Source organism: Macrotis lagotis, chromosome X (genome assembly GCF_037893015.1).
Source record: "Macrotis lagotis isolate mMagLag1 chromosome X, bilby.v1.9.chrom.fasta, whole genome shotgun sequence".
NCBI classification, from domain to species: domain Eukaryota; kingdom Metazoa; phylum Chordata; class Mammalia; order Peramelemorphia; family Peramelidae; genus Macrotis; species Macrotis lagotis.
This window is the reverse complement of record NC_133666.1, coordinates 476,102,553-476,126,849: the sequence shown is the minus strand read 5'-3', so window position 1 is coordinate 476,126,849 and position 24,297 is coordinate 476,102,553. Positions and strand designations below refer to the sequence as shown.

At 31.8% G+C, this 24,297-nt stretch overlaps 1 non-coding gene across 1 annotated transcript; it reads right to left on the bottom strand.

The window, feature by feature from the left end:
- Positions 1-1,420: 1,420 nt before the first annotated feature.
- LOC141503750 (U6 spliceosomal RNA) lies at positions 1,421-1,528 on the bottom strand. Its single transcript, XR_012473071.1, has one exon. It is a non-coding gene; the product is annotated as a U6 spliceosomal RNA (small nuclear RNA).
- Between the last annotated feature and the right edge of the window lie 22,769 nt (positions 1,529-24,297).

The window sequence follows — 24,297 nt, the reverse complement described above, 5'->3', positions numbered from 1 at the left end:
ATTACATGTAGTATATATTGTATCATGATATGAAAAGTATCCTTTTATTATTTCTGCCTTTCTGCATTTAATCATAGGGATTTATGTCCCTAGTACATGGTAAATTTTTGGTATTGTGATATGTTTCTACAGAGAAAAAATATATATATTTTTTCTATCCTCATTAAATTTTCTCCATACGTCTATTATATCTAAGTTTTCTAAGATTTTTATTCATCTAATTAACTTTCTTCATGTTTATTTTCAGGTTAGATTTATCTAGGTCTGAGTGAGGAAGTTTGAGGTTCCCCATAAATAAATGGTTTGCTGAATAATGTCTCCTTGTAATTCACCTACTATTTTCTCTAAGAATTTGAATGCTATACCACTAGGTGCTTACAAGTTTAATAGTGATGTAGCTTCATTCCCTATGATAAATTTTAAGAAGGTGTAGTTTCCTAACTCATCCCTTTTAATAAGATCAAATTTTGCCTTTGATTTATCCAAAAATCAAGATTACTACCCTTGATTTCTTTAATTCAGCTGAAGCTTAATATATTGTACTCCAGACTTTTGCCATTACCTTCTGTGTGGTCTCTCTGCTTCAAATGTGTATCTTGTAAAAACATTGTGGAATTCTGTTTTTTAATGTATTCTGCTATCTGCTTCCATTTTATGAGAGAGTTTTATCATATTCACAAATAAAGTTAAGATGACTAATTTCATATTTCCCTCCATGCTTTTTTCCCCATTTATATTTTTCTCTTTCCTTTTCCTCTTACTCCTCCTCATGAGAGTTTTTACTATTTTTCCCCCTTTAACTTTTCTTTTAAATTTTAACTTTCAGTTAATTTTCTCTCATAAATTCAGCTCCCCTTTTATCAGTCCCTTCTTCCCTTTTCTTTTATTACCCCCCCTGCACTTTCCTATAGAGTAGGATAGATTTTTAAAACCAAGTGTGAAAATTATTATTCATTCTCTGGCCCAAGTCTATTGAATATAATTTAATCACTGTTCACATCCTTTCTTTTTTCCCCCTCTACTATAATAGATTTTGGGCCTTTTCAGCTGGTATTATTTATCTATGAAAGTACTATCAATCAAAGGTTTATTCATTGATTACTTGATTGCATGATAAACGCAATGTACTATTAAAGCACAATGATAGGTTGATTGTTTGATTGCCTGATTGTTTGACAAATGCATTTCTCAAGAGTCATGAATCACCTAAATTCATAATCTTACCCCCTTTTCAAGTACCCTGAAAGTACACAGAATCCTCATGAGCTAAGGAATCATGCAAAAGCAGATAATTTCATGAATCACCCCCCCAAGTAGAGAAGAGCTTTAAAAAAGAATTTATGAAATGAGGAAGAGAAAAAAAAAGAAAAAATGGAAGAAAGAAAAGGAGAGTCATTCAGGAAAACTGTTTCAAATTCACCAAAACATCAAGTTCTTCACAAATTTGCATGCCATACTTGCTCAGGGGGCCATGCCAATCTTCTCTGGCATCATATCAATTCAAGTATATGCCCTGCCCAAAGCAAACACAACCAACTCCTTTAAAAGGAAAAATAACAAACTGGAAAAAGAATATAACTTTTCAAAAAATAAAATTGACCAACTGGAAAGGAAATTCAATTTAGCAAAATGTAAAATTAAACAAATGAGAAAGAAAATACAAAAGTATAACCAAAGAAATAAAATACTAAAAATGAGAATTCCAAAAAAAAAAAAGAAATCAATGAATCCATGAGAAATGAAGATTCCATCAAATTCAAAAGATTGAAAAAATTTGAAGTAAATGTAAAATACTTTTTAGGAAGACCAAGTGACCTGGAAAATAGTCCCAGAAGAGAATAATTTACTAATTATTGGTCTACCAGAAAAGCCTAGATAGAAAAAGATCCTGATAAATATCATTCAGGAAATTGTCAGGGAAAACTCTCTAAATGTACCAGATCAAGTAGAAAACCTGCCTATTGAAAGTGTTACACAGAATAGCTCCAGAAATAGATTCCAGGACAAAACTTCCAAGGTCTATCATAGCTCAATTCCAGAATTCTCAAATAAAGAAGAAAATTCTGCAAGTAATCAAGAAGAAGTAATTCAAATACATAAGAAGCACAATCAGAACACAAGAATTATTAGTTTCAAAATTAAAATATCATGATTCTGGAATACACATTTCAAAAGACAAAGGACCTTGATAACTAAAAATTTTCTACCCTTCAAAATTCAGCATATTCCTGTCAGGGGAGGAACGATGGTTATTCAGGGAAATAGAGGATTTCCAAAATTCCCTTACAAAAAGACCATTAATGAATAGAAAATTCAATATTTGAATACAAACAAGGCCCAAGAGGTAAATGGAAAGAGCAAAAAAACCCCAAACAAATGTTAGTTAAGAACATTAAATTCTGACACCATAGTAGGAAAGATATTGTATTTCTCTTAAAAATTGTTAAAGACTCGAACATATTTGAAGAGGTTGTACTTAAATGATATGGGTATTACTGTTCTTGTCATTCATTATAAAACAAGAACATAATGACATCAGTATCTTTGTGACAAAATACAGTACATCCAACTGTGACTGATCAGACCAACATGAGCTCAGAATGCTCTACCACAGGTCAGGTACAAATAGTTCAGGTGAACACATGAGGTGTTTACTCTAAACTTAAGTGTCTCATATTTACTTTGAGTTTCTATAATTCTTCCTTGCTTATAGAGCTCAGCACTTCCTCTGAGGAGGGAAACCTTTACTGAGTCCTGTGCCAGTATCTCCTATACCTTACAGTCAATGCTAGAATGCCTGAGAGACTATCAGTTACTTAGATTACTTAGAGTCTCTCCAAATAATTAAATTACAAGTGACTTTACAGTTCTAAAATACTTAGAGAATTGTTGGATCATTGGAGCAGAGAGTGAGAACAGAATGGGTTGAACAGAAAGAAACTAGGAACTGAGGTTATATTAATCCATTCTTTAGGGAAAGGAAGGTATATGTTCCATGATTGAAATGCTAAAGGTACAGTGAGATAGAGTGTACCTGATACTTTGGTTGGAGAAGGGTGTGAGGTTATGATTATAATACTATAGAGATGAAGAGAGAGAGTGTACTTTGGAATGGACATGAAAACAAGATGAAGAGATATACTTTACTTGATACTTTGGCTGCACTTAGAAGTCCTATATGGGGAGGAGGTACAAATGGTACATGAAAAGATTTGGCTTTGCCTGATGCTTTGACTCATGGGAATTTTGTGTCTATTAAGGGTAATTTAAAAAGTAGTAACATATAAAGTGATTATAATTTCATGTGATTCACGACTCTTGGGAAGTGTATTTTTAATGAGACAGAAGAGTGGGGATGGTCCTTATTGAATATGAAGCATTCTACTTGCCAATCTATCTAGTAATCAATCATACTTTGAGAATAGTACTTCTATCAGGTCAGACAAAAGAAGTATATTTTGACAGAATAATGTAAGTAAAAGACAGGGTTTAAAAATAAGAACAAAAAAGAAGGACTATACTAAGTGAAGGCTACTCATTAGTGGGTAAATAACACCAGGTGAAGACTCACTAAGACTTATTACAGTGTGAACACAGAGTAAATCATATTCAATAGATTTGGCCCAGAAAGGGAAAAAACATGCATTCCCAGTTGGGTTTAAAAATCTTTCCTGCTCTACAGGGAAGTAGGGTGGAAAATGGAAAAAAAATGGAAGAAAGGATTGGAAAAAGGAAGTCAAAGGTATAAGTGAAATAAAATTTAAAGTTAAAATTTTAAAGAAAAGTTAAAGGACAAACAGAGCAAAACATAGAGTGGGAGAATAAGAGGAAAGTAAAAAGAAGTACAAATGGGGAAAGATAACATGTAAATATGAATGGGATGAACTCTCCCATAAAATGGAAGTGGATAGAGTACTAGAATGAAAACCATATTGCTACAATATGTTGCTTATAAGAAACACATTTGTAGCTGAGAGATACAAAGAGGATAAAGGCAAAAGCCTGGAGCAAAATATATTATCCTTCAGTGGAAGTAAAAAAATCAGTGGTAAATATCCTAATCACAGACAAAGCAACCGCATCAATAAATCTTAAAAGGCACCATAAGCAATAAAGTTATTTCATTATTAAACACATATGTACCTAGTGGTAAAGGATCCTGATTCTAGAGGAGAAACTGAATGAATTATTAAGAGAAAAAGACAGCAAAACTATAATAGAAGCTTCCTTTTTTCAGAAGTAGATAAAATTAACCAAAAATAAACAAGAAGGAAGCTGAGAAGATGAATAAAATCTTAGAAAACTTAGATATGATAGACAGCTGTACAAACTGAATGGGGATAGAAAAGGATACCTTTTTCTCTGCAGTACATGGCACCTGTCCCAAAACTGACCATGGAGTAGGACATTACTATCAAGCCTTTCTTTGAAAAATTTTTATTGCAACAATAGACTATATATACTTGATCAATGATCTCCTCTCAGTTTTGTTCAAGTTAGCAATGAGATGTAAAATTTCCTCTATTAATTGCTTTTGCTGCATCCCACATATTTGGTATAACTCATCATTGTCATTATATTAGATGAAATTATTGATTATGCTAATTATTTGTTCTTTGATGCAATTATTCTTTAAATTAGGTTTTCAGTTTTGAATTTTTTTTAGTTTTTCTGTAGATTGTCCCTTATTACTTGAAATTTTTAATCCATTATGATCTGAAATGTTGGCATTTAAAATTTCTGCTTTTCTGCATTTGATTGTAATATCTTTATTCACTAATACATGGTCAGTTTTTTGTGTAAGTACTAAGTACAAGAGAGAAGAATGACTATTCTATCTCCATTCAGTTTTCTTCAAAATATATCATACCTACATTTTCTATAATTCTATTTACCTCCTAATGAGTTTGATATGTTCAAAAAGGAATAGTATCTCTGGTGTGAAGGCTACTAAACTATTTTTAGAACTGCTTTCCAACTTTGATGTCCACCCAAGTAACCTAACTCTCACCTGTGCCTCCAAGAAGCTGTAGCATGTGCAGCAGCTACATCCAAGTAAACCATTTTGGTTGATGGGCTAAATGAGGTCGAGGGCAATAAACCAGGAGTGAATAAGGGATGTGTCTACCCCAAACATGTGAAGTCTTCCCCTGATGGAACAGGTAGATGAGAACTATTCATTTCAATGACAGAATCACTACTGAAGCAGGTACTAAGGAGCTTTTAGAGCTTTGTTAAACATGAAAGAGGTGAAGGCTATCCACTGCATCTAGAGCCATCACCATTTATCTTGCCACTAGATAATTAATGACATTTGAAGAAAGAGTGGGGTTGCTGACTTCATGCTGCTTCACAAATCCAATTTAGGCATTATTCAAAGACATCATCCAAAAATTTTAACATTCATATCTTAAGTTCTGTGGTGACAAGGTGGTGTTGAAAAAGTAGGTGTGAACACACAGGGAATTGTAGTAATAACCCTATATAGAAGCAGCCCAGGTCACAGGATCATTGCTGCACCTAATGCAACAGTGGAATTTGGCAGCTGACTGGGTGTTTGAGCAATTTTGTAATGATCACATTGCTCACTTTCTGATGAGAATAAGGGAGTAGTAAAGGTTCCCTAAAAATTGTCTATTTACCCACCACTGATCTGATCACTGAAGCAGGTGGAAATCCCAACCTGCTGTTCAAACACAAACAAAAATTGTTCAGAAACATCTAGAAGAGTTCACTCACTATTGGTGCATGAAATGGTTGCACATTCATTGAAAATGCATAATCCAATGGACTTGAAAGATGAAGAGTACTTGTTGTAGGAAGTATTATATTCAAATAGCAGCCCTGAGTTAAACAAGGCTGATGAATGAATGGGCAGCTTACTGGATACGTGTTTGTTTTTTTTCCTGGAGTGGATGCAGTAAAGGGGAGTGCTGTGAAGCTGGGTTGGGTTTTACAACCAAAATCAATCTAGTAGAGGACTTCCAGGGCAGAGCCAAGGTGGCAGCATGAAGCTAGCATGCTCCTGGAGACTTTCCCTACCAAAGATAAATGAAACCTCTGCTCTGGCATTCCAACTACACAATAGTAGAGCAATAGATAACACTGAAGGAACAAGCACAATGATTTATTATTTAAGTGGGAAAGAAGGGAGAATGTGAATGCTGAGTAAATTCTATTCAATAGATTTAGCACCGTGAGGGAATATGATACATTCCCACTTGAGTTTAAAATTCTAACTTAATCTCTTAAAAATTAGAACTGATCTAATGGAACCTAATGTCTCCATGAGACATCAAGATAAAATAAAAAAGGGGCAGCTAGGTGGTACAGTGCATAGAGCACCGGCCCAGGAGTCAGGAGGACCTGAGTTCAAATCCTGCCTCAGACACTTATTAATTACCTAGCTGTGTGGCCTTGGGCAAGTCACTTAATCCCACTGCCTTGCAAAAAAAATCTAACTTAATTCATAGGGAAGCAGGTTTAACTGGGAAAGAGAAAGATAAGGGGAGAAGAGAATTATAAAAGGGAGGGGAAGATATAACTGAAAATAAACTGAAAGTTAAATATTTAAATGAAAAGTCAAAAGAGAAAGATAGTAAAATTTTGGTGAGGAGGAATAATAGAAAAGGAAAGAGAAAAATATAAATGGAGAAAGATAGCATAGAGGGAAATGTAGAATTAGTCATTTTAACTATTAATCTGAATGGGATGAACTGTCCAATAAAACAGAAGCAGCTATCAGAATGGATTAAAAACCAGAATACTACAAGACATTGTTTACAAGAAACACATTTGAAGCAGAAAAATACACAAAGGATAAACGTAAATATATTATGATGCAGCTGAAGTAAAAACAAATCTGGGGTAGTGATCCTAATCTCAAAGTAAAAGCAATGATCAATTTCACTAAAAGGGATAAGGAAGGAAACTACCTCTTTTTAAAAAGCATCATTGGTAATGAAGCTATATCATTACTAAACATGTATGCACCTAGTGATATAGCTTCCAAATTCCTAGAAGAAAAGCTGAGTGAATTACAAGAGACATAGGTATCAAAGTTTTAGTAATGGGAGATGTCAATATCTCTCACTCAGAACTAGACAAATCTAATAACAACAGAAACAGGAAGGAAGTTAAGAAGGTTAAGGAAATCTATGAAAACTTAGATATGATAGACCTATAGAGAAAACTTAATTGGGGACAGAAAAGAATATATCTTTTCCCTGACAGTACATGACCCCTTTGCCAAAATCGACCATGTACTAGGACAGAAAAAAAATCTTATAATCAAATGAAGAAAGGCAGAAATAATAAAAACACACTTCATGATGCAATAAAATTATTATTATTATTACAAGTAATAAAGGGTCAGTGAAAGATAAATCAAGAACTAATTGAAAATTATATATAACTTTTTATATAACTTTATCTTAAATAAAAGATGGGTGAAATAGCAAATAATAGAAATAATCAAAAATGTTACCTAATGAAATGATAATAAGAAGACATCATAACAAAATTAATGGGATACAGCCAAGCAAGTTTTTTGGGGAAAATTTATATCTCTAAATGCTTATATGAATAAAATAGAGAAAAGATAAGATCAATGAATTGACTATGCAACTAAAAAAGCTAGAAAAAAAGAACAAATTAAAGATCCCAAGTTAAATACCAAATTAGAAATTCTGAAAATCAAGGGAGAGATTAATAACATGGAAAGCAAGAAAACCATTGATCTCATGAATAAAACTAAGAATTGGTTTTGTGAAAAAGCCATTAAAATAGAGAGATGTTTGTTTTATCTGATTAAAAAAGAGGAAAGAACATAACCTAATTACCAGAATCAAAAATGAAGAATGAACTAACCACCAAAGAAGAATAAATTAAAGAGCTAATCAGGGTGGCTAGGTGGCGTAGTGGATAAAGCACGAGCCTTGGAGTCAGGAGTACCTGGGTTCAAATCAGGTCTCAGACACTTAATAATTACCTGGCTGTGTGGCCTTGGGCAAGCCACTTAACCCCATTAGCCTTGCAAAAACCTAAAAAAAAGAGAGATAATCAGAGTTACTTTACAAAACTGTATGCTAATAAATTGGATAACTTGAGGGAAATTGGTGAATATTTACAAAAAAGACAAACAATTCCAAGATTAACAGCAGAGGGAATAAATTACTTAAATATTCCTTCCTATTTCAGAAAAAGAAATTGAAGAAACCATCAATAAAATCCCTGATAATAAGTCGCCAAGCCAAGATGTATTTACAAGAGAATTCTACCAACAATTAATTCCTATTTTACAGAAACTAAAAAAAGGAGAGGAAGGAGCTCTGCCAAATTCTTTTCATGGTACCAACATGATGGTGGTATATAAACCAGAAATAACAAAAATAGACAAAGAATATTATAGACCAATCTCCCTAGTGAATATTGATACAAAAATCTTAAATAAAATTTTAGCAATGAGACTACAACAAATCATTATCAGGGCAATACACCATAATCATGTTGGATTTAAACCAGGTAGGGATGGTTCAACATTAACAAAATATTCAACATAATTAAACATATCAACAGTAAAATCAACAGAAATATGATTATCTCAATAGATGCTAAAAAGCCTTTGATAAAATACAACATCCATTACTATTAAAAACCTTATAAAGTTTAGGAAAAAATGGAATTTTCCTTAAAATAATAAATAGTAGCTATCTAAAACCATCCACAAATATTATATTTAATGGGAATATACTCATAACATTTCCAATGAATTTAGGGGTAAAACAAGGATGCACATTATTATCATTACTATGCAATATAGTATTAGAAATGCTAGCAGTAGCAATAGGAGAAGAAAAAGAAATTGAAGGAATCAGAATTGGCAATGAAGAGGAAAAACTTTCACTCTTGGAATATGATATGATGGTATACCTGGAGAATCTGAGAAAATCATCTAATCCGAGAAAAGCATCTAAAAAACTCTGTGAAACAACAAATTCATCAAAGTAGCACATAAATCAGCAGCATTTCTATATATGAACAACAAAGTCTAAGAGCAAGAGATAGAGAAATTTCATTTAAAATAACTGTAGACAACATTAAATACTTGGAAATCATGCTCTCAAGACAAAGCCAGAAACTCTATAAACATAATAATAAAGCACTCCTCACTCAAACAATGGCAGATCCACATAATTTGAAAAATGCCAAATTTTCATAGTTAGGTCAAGTTAATATAATAAAAATGATAATTCTAACCAAATTAAATTGCTTACTCAGTTCCATAATAATCAAACTACCAAATAACTACTTTACTGAGCTAGAAAAAAGCATTAACAAAATTAACCTGGAGAAAAAAAATGGTCAAGAATTTCAAAGGAACTGATGAAAAACAATGTAAAAGAAGGTGGCCTAGCTCAACCATATCTAAAACTATACTATAAAGCAGCAGTCATCAAAACTGCTTGGTACTGGTTAAGAAATAGATCAGTGGATTAGAATAGTTTAAAAACAAACTTCAGTAAATGACTACAGCAATCTACTATTTGACAAAACCAAAGAAACCAGCCTCTGGGATAAGAACTAGGCATAGATCCACATCTCACTCTTAAAATGGGTACAGGATAAAGAGCGGCTCCCGATAGATTAATTAATGGACCAAAAAAATACTCTATCTGATCTATGGAAAAAGGATAAATTTATGGCCAAATAAGATATTAGAGCACATTATAAACTGCAAAATATATGATTTTGACTATACTTTAAAATTTTTGGCAGTAATAAAATCAATGGTTGCCCCAAAATTATAAGGAAAGCAGAAAGCTGGGAAAGAATCTTCCCATCCAGGAATTCTGATAAAGGTCTTATTTCTAAAATATTTAGAGAATTGCATCAAATTTATAAAATTGCAACTCTTTCCCCAAATGATAGATGGTCAAAAGATATCGAACAGATAGTTTTGAAATGAAGAAATTAATAGTTATATATAAGCATATGAAAAAAGTTCCAATTCATTATTGATTAGAGAAATGCAAATCAAAACAGCAATGAAGTACCATTTCACATCTATTAGATTAGTCAAAATGAGGGAAAAGGGAATATGATCAATATTGGTGAGGTTGTGGAAGAATTGGGCCATTGATGTATTGCTATTAGTGCTGTTAATTGATACACACTTTTCTGGAGAGCAATATGAGAACTATGCCTAAAGAGCAATAAACCTGTTTAGACCCTTGATTAATTAGATCTATTTTTGCTTTTTCTCTTGCTTTAGATCAGTATTGGTATCCCTGCTATTTGTGCTTCAGCTGATGGCAAATATATCCTCCTTCTATCTTTAACCTTCACTCCTTTTGTATCTCTCTGCTTCAAATGTGTTTATTGTAACGAACATAATGCACTATTCTGGTTTTTGATTCAATATATTACCCACCTGCATTTTATGGGAGAGTTCATCCCATTCACACTACAGTATTATTGCTAACCATATATTTTCCTTCAATCCTATCTTTTCCCTATTTGTTCTTTTCTTTCTCCTTTTCTCTTATCCCTTCCCACCAATACTTTGCTTTTGACTGATGCCTCTCTCAATCTGTCCTCTCCTCTATCATCATCTGCCTTCCCTTTATTTTTCACTTCCCTTTTAACTTAATTTTTTGTTTATTTTTTAGAAGTATTTCAATATATTACCAAAAAATGTCTTACAATCTCTCTGTCTAATCTCTCTGTGTCTGTATACCTGTTTGTCTGTGTGACTTTCTATTTATCAAATCATCTATCTAATTTAATTCATTGTTATTTATCCATATATGCATATATATGTATATAGCATTTTCTTATTGTAAATATATATCTTTTGTACTTTGGCTTAAAGGTATCTCAATCAAAATGTATATATGTATTAATTAGTGACTTTTGGGACACTATAGACTACCAAATTGCTTTACTAAATAACTGGACCATTCAAAACTTGTACCAGCAGTACTTTCAAGTGCCTTAGGTATTGATAACCTTCCCACCAATTGCCACTTTCTTTTTTTTTTTTTGTTATTTTCACAAATAAATGAACATAACTCATTAGAGTTAATGTGAATTTGAATTTAACTTTCATTTATTTGGAACAATTAATTTTATAGTTGTTGATTGTTTTTTAAGGACTTCCTTTTTGACATTATTTTAATGCTTTTTGAGCAATGGTTTGTTTTTAGTTTGATCAATGTCCTATGTAACTTTGATCTTCAACATTGATTAGAGATAATTACTACAAATATTCCCTTATTTTTTATTTTCTAATTTTATCTTCATTGATTTAGTTGGTACAAAAGAATTTTCAGTAATGGATAATCAATCAAAATTGTCTGTTTTATACACAGGCATCTTCTTACTTACGTTATTTAAAAACTCTTGCATTATACATATGCTCCTATACAAAAAACCACAACGTTCTGTGCTTCTATAGTTTGAAATCTGACATCATATATTTATATTGCTCATCTATTTGGAATATTTTTGGAGTCTTTTTATTTAATGAACACTAGACTATGAATGCCTTTATTGCTAGACTTACGTAACAATTTATTTCACTCATTAACTTTGTATTTTTTTTAGCCAGGAAGAGATAGTTTGATAATTACAATATCAGTCAAATTTAAAAATCTTTTATCTCTCTTTCCCACAATCTCCTCCTGCCCCAATCTTTCCTTGGACATTTTTGATCACATTACCAAATGAATATTTTAGGGGGATATATGTAAATATTTGATAATTTGATTGTGATGACAAGAAAATTTTGAATTATCAAAATGTTACTTGTATTTTACTGACAGTATCCAAACCATGAAACATCTAATATTATCTCTAATGGCTGCTTTATATAAAATAATTTTGTATTTATTCATATGATTCCTATACTTCTTGGAAGTAAACTAATAGATTATCATTCATTCTAGAAGTTGAACAGAATTTCCTTTCTTTTCCTGCTCTACTTTGTGGCAAGACTGATGAGTTTAGATCTTATTTAACCATTTAATAGACTATAACACTTCTAAACATTTCTCATCAGAAGGAAAACATTACAACATCATTTAGCTAAATATATTTTGTTTTTTTATAGAGTTTCTTGAAATTCCATGTTTCTATTTCTAAATTTCCCCCTCAGTTCTGCTAATTTCATTAGAAATGTTTAGAAGTCTTTCACTATTATGGATAAAATAATTTCCCTGTGTGATTATATTTAGTTTCATTAACATAATTGACCTGAACTTATCTTTTGATTTTAGGTCAATCTTTTTGATTTTCTTATTACAAGAGTTTTTCTTCTTCATCATAGATACTACAAAATCTTCAATGGTCCTAATGGTGATTACATGGAAATTTCATTTATGAGTGACTTGGTTACTTTTATTTGATGTGGAACTTCTGAATTTGAAGTAACCTTCTTGGGTGGTTTCAATTTGAATGTTTTCTTAAAGATGTGAATGATAATTTTTTTCATGTATATTACTTGAATTTCTAATTCTACTAGTTGTAAGTAGTGTTCTTTTGTGATTTCATAAAAATGATTCCTAAGAGTTTTTTGGTCCTTTTTTTAAGGGATATAAACATTCTTAAATTCACTCAACTACATCTGCTGCTTTTTTGTTTCATTTTGTTTTTAATGTATAAACCTATTTTTTCTTTGAAAAGTTTTCTATGGTAAGGTGACTTTTCTCTTATATATTCATGTATATTGCTTTAGTAAACACATGGTATTTTCTATTTATATCTATTCATAGCCATTGCTAGGATAAGTAATAGGAAAGAAAAACAGAAAAGAAAAGAGATTTATATGATTTTTTTATTTATTTGAAATAAAAAGCAAGTTGCACATAGAAAATTTGTGGTTTCATATATGGTCATCTTTTTAGTGTGCTACTTTGGAAAAACTTGTTTTATTCCATAAATTAAAAAAATAAATTTGAAATTATGAGACAATTTCTTAACATATTTTTTTCTGGATGAGAGAAAAATGGATGTATTTGTAGGCAAAAGATAAGCAAACCATTAGTTTGATGATATGAGAATTATGTATTACCAAAGAGAGTATGATTGAACTAAAATGCAGGATAGAATGAGATGGTCAAATGTAGATATTGTGGAATTTTGTTTTAACAAAGGTTACCAATTCATATGAGACAAAGGTAAAATAGGAGATAATAGGGTAGTGCATGAATTATGTTAGATGAGTAGAAAGGGAGGGAGATTTGGAGGACAGTTTAGCTCTTTTTTTTTATTAAAGTATGAAGTTAGCTCTGCTGACAGGATGAAGGTGATGGAGAATGTTCTGAGAGGTTTGATAAATGAGAAATGAAAATAAAAAATTTAGAAGTTATTGCAATGAATGGTAAAAGAAACCTCTTAGAGAGACATCAAAAGATTTCCTTGCTTCCTTTAGGGCATGTTGGCATTACACACAATAGAGTTGTAAAAGACTTAATATGGTTTCATGATTTTTCCAACTCTGTTCAGTGAGATATGAATAGAAACAAAGAAATTGGATAATGAGAGTAATCTGAGGTTGAACTTTAGCAAGCAAGGATTAGCAATGTTCAAAGTGGCAAGATATTTGTTTGTAAGAGATAGTATAACTCACCTAACTTAAACTATTGCAGGGATGATGCCTTGAAAAAGAATTGAGCTGTGGAAGCATTCCAATTCATGAGAATTAAAAACTGATTTCGGCAGAATGAAATAGAAAATACTTTAAAAGAATTTTGGTGTTTATGTATATAAAAGTGGACCACATGAGAGTGATGTTCTCATTTTGTTTCAATATTCAAAATTGGTCTTCCAGTTGCCTCAAGGGAGATCATTAGGTGCAAAAAGGAAGAAATTCAAATATAAACATATGACTCATGATTAGTATGTTATGTGGACCAAATGAAAAAGGGAAATATAGCAAAACTTTATAGCTTAAAATGTATCTTCCCTTTGTGACCCTTTTAATTAATTCTGACAACTCTTTAGTCTATTTAATTGGTTTTGCAAGACAGTTTTGGTAGTATTAAGGTTATATTTCTAGATCTATCATTTATTTTCCTAGATAGCACCAAATAAAGGATCCCTATCCAGGACTTTGAAAATGTTCCACATTCCTTTTAAGAATGCCTATTACATTGCTTCCTTCCTCTTGTATTTTACAAGAAAACACAAAGCTTCCCTAGCAGAATGAAATAAATGAAGACAGAGTAACCATATTCACACATTAACAGGCAAAATGCTTTAAAGGAATTAGTTCAAAACAGATGGTGGTGCAGTGTTACAGTTACTTGTAGGTGTGCCAGGTGTAAGTTACCAGCATCATTCCATATGGTATAATTTAGCAGTAGGAGCCTCTGGATTTCTGTCAGATTCCTGAGGTATTTTGTTGGCATGAGTTCATTGTGTTTTGGTTGGTTAGTTGGTAATATGAGTCTACAGCTATATGATATCATTGAACTCAACCATTTTCACTCCCTCTTTTGTCTTTTATATCAATATGGGGTTCAGCTTTGAATTAGAAGTGATTTTTTGCTTTGGTTTTTACCTTTGGTTATTGAGATCATTTAGGGAATTCATATCACTTACATAATGCAAAATCCTTCAAGACACAATGATGCTATTTTTATGAGTCTATTTCTTGTAAAGATCTCAACCTGTTTGTCATTCAGATTTGTAATAGTGCAAGTAGAATAGATAGTATTTGAGAATTACTGGGACAGAAACAAAATCAATATGTGATTGGTGATGAGCTGCTTTGTACAGGATCATAAATGTGATTCTGTCCAATATAATCTATCTCTTTGAAAATGTATGACTCCTACATTCTTCTTCAAGTGTTTTGTAAGCAAATATGTGATTTTATATACCTCTGCCCAAATACACTAGGAAGAATCTAAAGGCTTATAAGATAATTAGAGAGAAACGACTGACTTCTAAGGAACTACTGCTCCTCATTTATTCATGTTATGTGGGCATTACATGGGTTCTGGGGAACACAGGATATCTGACAGAAAACTTCAGCCTGAGATAAGACAATAGCAATGACTGATATAATTGGAGGGGAGAAGAATAAAGTGCTACTAACAGCTATGACTTCTATTACGGACAAGGTCAGAAACATATAGTGAAACAGAATTTTCATAAATAGATACCTACTCAGGTCTTCTACATGCTTAGGTATTTATGCGTTTTACCATAATAAGGAATTTGTAGAGTAATTGGTTCTAACTAGATCTGACCACATGGGGAATAAAAGGACTAAATCATCTGTAGGTATTGATGAAAAGATCAGATTAGAGACATTCAGGAAAGAATACCCTGCAGAGAGTGAGATCTGTTGATATGTTCTGGGAATTTGTAGCAAAATGTAAACAACTAGGCAGAAAGATATGTAATCAGAAGTGATGTTAGTGGGCAGTAACTGGTGACATTCAGGGAGTTGATTGATGATTCAGAATGCATGAGATGTTAATAACACTGACTAGTTATCCTGGTGAAACTGTGTTTGAGTAATAACAACATGAGAACAACTAATTAACAGATAACTCCAAAAAGAGGAATAGGGAAAGTGGTGGCTTATGAAGAAGATTGCTCATTGGTTGGTATTGTCATTTCCTTAAGCTCTGACTGGAGTCCTATTAGTAGTCAAGTCATCAATCAATAAGCATATATCAAGGGCCTACTATGTAATAAGCATTGTACAAGGTGCCTGGGCTACAAAGGTAAAAAAGAATAAGTTCCATCTCTTAAGTGATTTACATTTTTCAGTGGAGAAACAATTTAGTTATGGAAACATATTTGAAATACATACAAAATAAAAGCTCAAGTACAAGGAATAGCTAGTATATATAACATCTGGAAAGATTCATATGAAAAGTTACAAACCAAGTGATCTTTGAAGGAACCTTTGAAGATAAAGAGATGCAGAAATAGTTCACTCTTCGAATCAGGTCAGCTTAGGCAGAATAACAGATAGGAGAGAATAGGATATGTTCAAACAAGAGCAAAGAGATCGATTTGACTCGACTTAAATGTTTTTGAAGTTTGGAGAAGTGAACCCAATGGCTACTGAGTAGTTTTTATTTAAATCTAGAGATTGTAGGGACTCAATGAAGTGATTGATCAGAGCATTACTATTATCTTAAGACTGCTGCTTAAGGAATTAGAAGTTTCTTTTAATTGGATCCTAAATTAAAACAAGGGTAATAATATGAAGTAAATATTGGAATGTTCTAGGTTGTAGACATTGATTGCAAGAGTAAAATTTAAACATTGTTTCTTTGACAAAATAAAGTTATTATCTATTTTTGATCAGAGGTATGACAGTTTTGTACAAAGTCAAATACTTAGAGGAATCTGTGATCTCACCCATGTGGCCATTATGCAGTTTACAATTCATCCCTACTTGACCATTTTGTGAGATTTGTCTAAGACTTTACAAAAGATTGATTCCACAAAGCAATTTCTTCTTGCAAAATTCATTAACTATAAAAGCATAGGTTGTCCAACAATTATCTTCTGCTTTTCCCACTTTGTCAATTTATGATCTATTTGTAACATACATTTATTTGATGACATCATTTACTCTTCATCTTTGCCATAGTTTTTTTTTTTAATTTGCTATGCTTTCCAACTTGTTTGCACTCATCAGAGGATTTTCTCTTGTTTTCTGAGGGATATTAGTTTTTTTATTTCTTGGTAACTGTAGTGTTGCATGATTTGAATTTATATGAAACCATCAGTTTGCACATAAGAAGGATAAGTTCACATCAGTTTTAATGATGATATTAACACCATTGGCAAGGCAACTAATTTGTGGAGATAAGGGGAATTTGTGCATGATCTACCTGTAACTAAAGAATGTAACCATACTTTAAATGTAAGTGGTAAGAATATTGAAATTTGGGAGGACTTGTTATTATTTCTATAAGGAAGAGATTGATAGTAAAAGTTAATATTAATCAAATAATGTTAATTAATAATTATCTATTAAAATCCAATGTTTAACTTTTATCTCTGAAATGGACTTTGTTACACTGAATATGCAGAATAATAGGTATCAAATTCAGCAAGAGAAAGGGTCACATAATACTTCTACAGAAGAAGAATTATAGTCTAGTGCTCTGGGCAGCACTTATTTTGGTTGTTATATTTTTATTTTCTAATGAATTAAAAAAAAACAGGACCGATGTTGTGAGAAGTAAATAAGGAACTTTGTACATGCAAAATCCATTGACACAGAAAAATATATGAAGAACACTAGTTTATGCTTCTCTAGTTATATCACCAAAATAATTCCCTACCTAAAGGGAAATGGGGAGATAATATAATGCATATATCAAGCCTCTAAATCTATTCCATCTTAATTTTTCTTTGTATGTCCAATTCCTGATAATTGCATCTCCTTTTAATTGAGTATAGTTGAATTGTGTCAACAGTCATATTTTTTAGATTGCTAGTTGCCCCATCATAACACACAAAAAACACTAGGCAAATAACCAGTGATAACCAAAGAATCATGATTTTAAGCTTGTTTTGTTACTGAAATATAATTTATGAGGTCATTACTCACTGCTTAGGGCATGTGCACCTTATTAATTATGAGAAGCTCTGAGAGTTGGTCAAGATTCTTGAAAAACTATATCAGGAAAACCATTAAGAATGCTCATAATATTTTGGATTGTAATATCGGCATGCAAAGAATAATTTTGGAAAAATTTGGAATAATTCCAAACTTCAAAAACATTTAAGTCGAGTCAAATTGATCTCTTTGCTTTTGTTTGAACATTTCCTATTTTCTCCTATCTGTTATTGTGCCTAGGCTGACCTGATTCTAAGAGTGAACTATTTCTGAATCTCTGTATCTGAAGCCATTTACTGATCTTGATATTGTGTTTGTTCATAATAAAAGTTAAGTGAATCAAATAAAATGCTCATAATAGTAGCTTACATTTTTATAGTGCATTAATGTTTCCAAAGTACTTTAGGGTTTGTCTTATTGGCTTATGGTTCATGTATAATTTTCACAATCTCTATCTTTTAATTCTATTTAGTCCTAATTTTGCTTCAGCCTTGCACAATCATTTTTGAAAGCTTGTGACTACTTGTTTATGATCGAAACAAACTCTTCTTGAAGAATTCACTACTATTATCAGGCAGATATTTGATTTGGCAATTTTATTTCTCCATGCAAAAATGTGGAGTCTATTGTCTATTTTCTGTAGTGTGACTAAAGGTCATCAAGTCAGCATTTCCCACAGAACTCTCAAATATAGTTAATGATTTGATTTTCAGTCTTGAATTGAATTCCCCAGACTTATCTTTCATCATTTAAACATTGTTTGGTTTTTTAAGATTTTATTTTCTGTCTCTTTTTATCATTTGTATTATTCTTTTCTGATTTTTTCCTATTTCTCCAGAGACTTTAAAATGTGTAGAACAAAAGAAGTTATCACAATTTGTCAGTGTCTGAGCAGTGCTGACTATAGCAGATGTATTATTTCACCTAATCTGAGGTGGAATATTCAGTCTGGATCAGAAAAGGAATCCTGTCTACAAGATTGAAAGTATGCATTTAACCTTTAAAGAGCTCCAAAGAGAGGTTAGACATTACTTTGTAAGGCAACAACTACCTTTTGGGAGAGGTACAGTTAAATTGTTAACAAGTTGTTCTCAAACTGAACTCTAACGTTCTGAAATGTTGGCCCATTGTTCCATATTATATTCTTTGGCATCAGGTAAACCAAGAATTATTGAGATTAGGGTCTTGCATATTCTTGAAAATGGTCTATTTTCTCCTGGAGAACTCTGCCCAGTTCCTTCATCAGATTGTTAGTTGGCAATTTTTACAAACCACTCATCCTCCTAATTGTTCTCCTCTGCACATTCTCCAATTTGTATAAGTGTATATGATCTCCTCCAATAGAGTATAAACTCAAAACACCAGGAATTATTTTGGCTTTCATGGTTTTCAGGCATTAGACCAGTGCATGACACTTTGGTTAGATAGATAGCAATTATTTTATTGATTATCATCATCATTCTGAAAATGTGACTCATTGATTCAACTCAACAAAAAGTTTTAAAGTGTTTACTATATATGATATATTGAGCTGAGTCCTAGGGATACAAAGACAAATCTCATACCATCCCCTAACTCAGGAGCATTAGATTCCAAAATATTGATTGAAGTATGATTAAAACTAAGTATTAACTTACTTGTTCAGAAGACTATGGCCCTCTGATGTTACCCTAGATATCTGCTTCTTTGAGAGGTAAGGTAGGTTTGACATGCTATAATTTTGATTCATATTGGTTCTTGTAGTACACTAAAATCCCCAGAGTCTAAAGTGTTCTGTGGTCACCTAAGCAAATCACTTAAATTTTTAGTGCTTAGAAATTTTCTAAAATTATAAATTAGGAGCCAATAATATACATTATAGTGAGTATTCCTCCCTCAGAAATTTCCCATATTGATGAAATCATTCATCTGTATTGATTTGTTTTAAAAATCAATGGCAGGTTTTTATCTTCAAAGAGGACCAATCACAATGTGGGGATACCTTGACTTGTTTGCAAATTGGATTCAAGATAGAATTGCCTAAAGTTATTGGTTTTACCCTTTCTTCCAAAGATATTAATGTTTAGTGGCAAAACAAAAATTGAGATGACTGGTGAAGACTCAGATGCTGTGGATGATTGGCATCTTCAACTTTTGGCAAAGCTATAGATATATATTAAACTCCTTGATTCAGCTGCCTTCATGTCATTGGAACAAAATGCTCTTTTGCATTCCATAAAAGGAAGGTTTTAGGTGCTAGGGATAGACATTCCATTAACTCATGAGGTCTCTTTGCAAAGTGCTCTTTGAAAATATAAGGGTGATGGGGCAGGGTTTATCAGGGAAATGGAATGAATTGCATTATTGATCACGGTCCATACTCTGGGGAACAAAGCAATTTTGTCTAATGATTAACATTTATTCTAATCCTCCCACATATAGTCCCATAAGACTAAACCATGTTGATTGTAATGGACAGGTTTCAAAATGCACCAGTAAAGTCACAGACATATAAATAAATTCATCCTTCTCCAGGAAGTATTCTATTACCCTTTTCAAAATAGCTAAATGACCTTTCCTTCATTACATTACAATATGTAATGGGTTTTGTTAATGTATATGTTGACATATGTGTGTAAATAAAACACTTGTTAATTATTTTCTTAAATCTGCCTAGAACATAATTCGAAGAAAAATATATTTTAAGTCATACCAGTGGTTTCAAATTCAGGTTCTAGGGACTTTAAAAGCAGAACCAAAATGCTATCATAGAGAAAGTACTCAGCTGTACTCTCTTAACATTCCTCTCCAAACAACTTGAAAATAATGCCTCAAATCAAATTCTAGTGAAGCAGAGTGCATGAAATACCAGAGTGAGACATTTTTTTCAGTCCACAACAATTCTAGAGATATGAAAGCAATATATGTGTCACAGGGATGGAGGTTGGTCCAGAGACCACTTTATAAAACACCAGTGGTGGAACCAGGTTGAGATGACAGAAGCATCAGCAGCTTCAGGAACTTCCAAGCAAAATATGGTAATGGGAAAGAAACTGGCAACTGGTCAAAAAGAGATTACAGGGAACCCCTTGTTCTAGGACTAGATGTAATTCTGGATATTAGTTAGCAAATTCGTTATACACGCTTATTTCTAGGCAATCATTCAAACATGAGAGGGAAAGCACTTTTTGTTAAGAAAAAAAATGAAAGCAACCAAGAGAGCAAAGTTCATATAAACAATAACACTGTAAGATCATCAACCTTAATGAAAGCAGCTCCTCTCAGCAGTTTGGAGAGCTAGGACAACCATATTAGACTGCCTATGGACAATGTTATCCCCATCCAAAGGAAGAAAAAAACAATACAAAACCAAAAAGAAAACCAATACTTCAGAATATGATTAGCACTTTCTAAAAATTATCTCTTATTTATCTCTCGCCCTTAATCCTTATTCCTCATACTGAAAATGACTGATATATAAACATGTTTATCCAACATATGTATGTACAATGCTTACTTGACTGTTCCCTATTGAGGGGAATGGGGTAGGAAGGGAGGGTAGAAGAATTTAAATATACTTAAAAAAATACATGTGAATATGTTTTCAAATAAGTAAAGTGTTTTATTTTTTAAAAAAGAGAAAATATGGGTGGGGCAACCAAGTGGTGCAGTGGATAAAGCACCAACCCTGGAGTCAGTAAGATCTGAGTTCAAATCCAGACACAGACACTTAATAATTGCTTAGTTGTATGACCTTGGGCAAATCATGTAACCCCTGTTGTCTTTTATTTTATGGCTAGATTTGTTTAGTTCTGAGAGGGTAAAGAATTTTAGAAAATTTAAATATATGATATAGCCTTCTGTAGAAAACTGAATGGTGACAGAGAGAAACATAACATTTTTCTCTGTTAAGAATGGTATCTTCAGAAAAATTGGTCATCTATTGGGGAAAAAATGCCACACAACTAAATGCAGAGAAATAAAAATATTAAATGCTTCTGCTTCAGACTATGATGCAATCAATTTGCATTAAAAATGTGGAATAGAAACATAGCTTAAAATTTAATGAGAAACAATAAACTAATCCTAAGAAGAAAACAATCAGAAATACCAAAAATTTCATTAAAGGGAATGACAACAATGAGACAATATTACAAACTTTGTGGGATGCAATCAAGGCAATTCTTAAGGTTAAATTTATATTAGTAATACATTGCATTATATTATATTACTTTAATGCATTCATTAGTAAAAGAGAAAAGGAACAGATAAATTAATTGAATTAAACTAAAAAAAATTAACTAAAAATGTTGAAGTAAACATTCCCAAATAAAAACCAAAATGGAAATCCTGAAAATTAAATGTTGGATAAGCAAAATTAAAAGCAAAATATTTATTGAACCAATAAATAAAATGAAGAATTCATTTTTATTTAAAAAAATAACATACCCATCCAGAGGAAGAAAAACAAAACAAAACAAAAAACCCTTCAAAATCTGATGAACAAGGGGCGGCTAGGTCACATAGTAGATAAAGCACCGGCCCTGGAATCAGGAGTACCTGGGTTCAAATCTGGTCTCAGACACTTAATAATTACCTGGCTGTGTGGCCTTGGGCAAGCCACTTAACCCCGTTTGCTGTGCAAAAACCTAAAAAAAAACAAACCAATCTGATGAACCCTTCATAAAAATTATCTCTTAAGTATCTCTTTCCCTTAATCCTAATTCCTCATTCTGAAAATGACTAATCTATAAACACATTTACCAAATATATACATATATGTTCAATGTTAATCTGACTGTTCCAATGAGAGGAGGGGGATGGTAGAGGAGGGGGATGGTCAAGGAGGGTGGAACGAAATTTTGTTCGTTAAAAATATGCAGATATATATGGATGAATGTTGAAATATAAAAAATAATAATAAAATAGAAACTTCAAAGGTTAATTTGTTTTAAAAATGAAAATAAAACCAAATTGCTACCAGCAAAATTTTAAAACATGTATTTATCAACATTGAAAATAAAATTAAAGGAATAATGAGCAGCTAGTTTCCAAAAATAGCTGTAAAGCAAATGACAATCTAAGTGAAATGGAGGAATACTTTAAAAAATAAAAGGAAATAGAATATTTAAATAACCCTGTCTCAGAAAAAAAATTAACATGTTATAAATGACTTGTTCTCTAGGGATAAAAATGCCAAACACAAAATAGATATATTAATGATTTCTACCAAATATTTAAGGATCTTTAATCAGAATACTATATAAACTGTTTGAAAAAATAGGTAAAAGACTCCTATCAAACACTTTTTATGTCACAACTATGATTTTGATGACTAAACTAAGGAGAACAAAAGCAGTGAAAGAAAATCAGACTAATTTTCTTAACAAATGTTAATGCAAATAATTTCAGTAAAATTCTGACAAGTAGATTGCTCAAATATATTACAAAGATCACATTCTATGATCATGTGAAATTTGTGCCAGGAATACATTGCTAGCTCAGTATTTAAAAATACCCAACTGTCACCAGAGTTGGCAACATCAATAATAAAAGCAAATTTAAAAAGGATTTTATCCATAATTATAGCAAAAGTCTTTGAAAAAATACAACTCATTCTTATTAAAAAAAACACAAATATATAAGAAAAATATACCTTTTCTTCAAATGATGAACATCTAGAACTAAAAATAAAAATCTGTAGAAGAAATAAACTTGATGTCTTCACAGTAAGATCAGGGTGAAGTAAAGATGTTTGTTATCAACAGTATTATTCAACATTATCCTAGAAATGCTAGCTCTTGCAATATGACAAGGAAAAGAAATAGAAGAAATAAAAATGGATAAAGTGAAGACAAAACCATCACACTTTGCAAATGATAAGATGGTTTAGTTCAGATAATCAACAATAACAGCAGCAGCAAAAGTAACTACAACAAAACAACAAACGTAGCTGAAATAATTAACAACTTTATTTAGAGCAAAATGTTGAATGATAAAAATTAGCCCACAAAACATGAGCATTTTAAAGTATTATTAAAAAAATATCAACAGGAAAAGATAGAGAAGTTATCATTTAAAAAAGCTCTGGATAATAAAAAATATTTATACATCTACCTGTCAAGAAAATGCCAAGGATTATATGAAAATAATTACAAAATACTTTTTAGGAATTGTTGTTGTTGGTTCATTTTTTAATCATGTCCAACTTATTTTGGGATAGCATATAGCATTTCCTTCTCCAACTAATTTTACAGATAAACAACTGAGACAAAAGGGGTAAGTGACTGGCCCAGGGTAACAAAGCTCATGAAATTATTTAGAGGAGTCAGGAACACCTGAGCTCAAATTTGACTTTAGGTGTTTACTAGTTTCCTCATCTGTTAAATGAGTTGGAGAAGGAAAGGACAAACCACTTCAGAATCCTTGAGACCACTGAATTAGGATCATGAAGAAGCGAATATAACCGAAACAAAATAAACAAAGGAATTAAACACTTCACACAAATGAAAACAGATCTAAGCAATTAAAAAATAATAATTGCTCATAGGTAGAAAGAGTCAATAAGATTAAAATAAAACTTAATTGATTCACTTATTCAGTGCCATATCAATCAAAGTATTAGAATTATTCTATAGAACTAGAATTCATCTGGGAGAATAAAAGATCAAGAATCTCAAAGGAATCAATGAAAATGATGCAAAGGAAGGCATATAGCA